Below are 271 nucleotides of genomic sequence, written 5' to 3' on the forward strand. Positions count from 1 at the left end.
AATGCGTACCAGAGTACTTAAAGTCCAGTTTTTTTTCCTTTTCCTGAGACCGGACGGAGTATAAATCAAACGGAAGTTCATTGTATACATACAAATTCGTACGTTTGCAATATATGAATATCAAAATATGTGGTATTACTATATTGTTTACATGTCACCCACAGCAGGTGGCTCTCACGTGATAAAAGGATCTAGCTTCTTCGAAAGCCATAGTTTCGAAGACATATGGAAGAATATGTGACTACATAGAGCATGAATAGTATCTTCATTA

Source organism: Penaeus monodon, chromosome 15 (genome assembly GCF_015228065.2).
Source record: "Penaeus monodon isolate SGIC_2016 chromosome 15, NSTDA_Pmon_1, whole genome shotgun sequence".
In the NCBI taxonomy this organism is placed as follows: Eukaryota; Metazoa; Arthropoda; class Malacostraca; order Decapoda; family Penaeidae; genus Penaeus; species Penaeus monodon.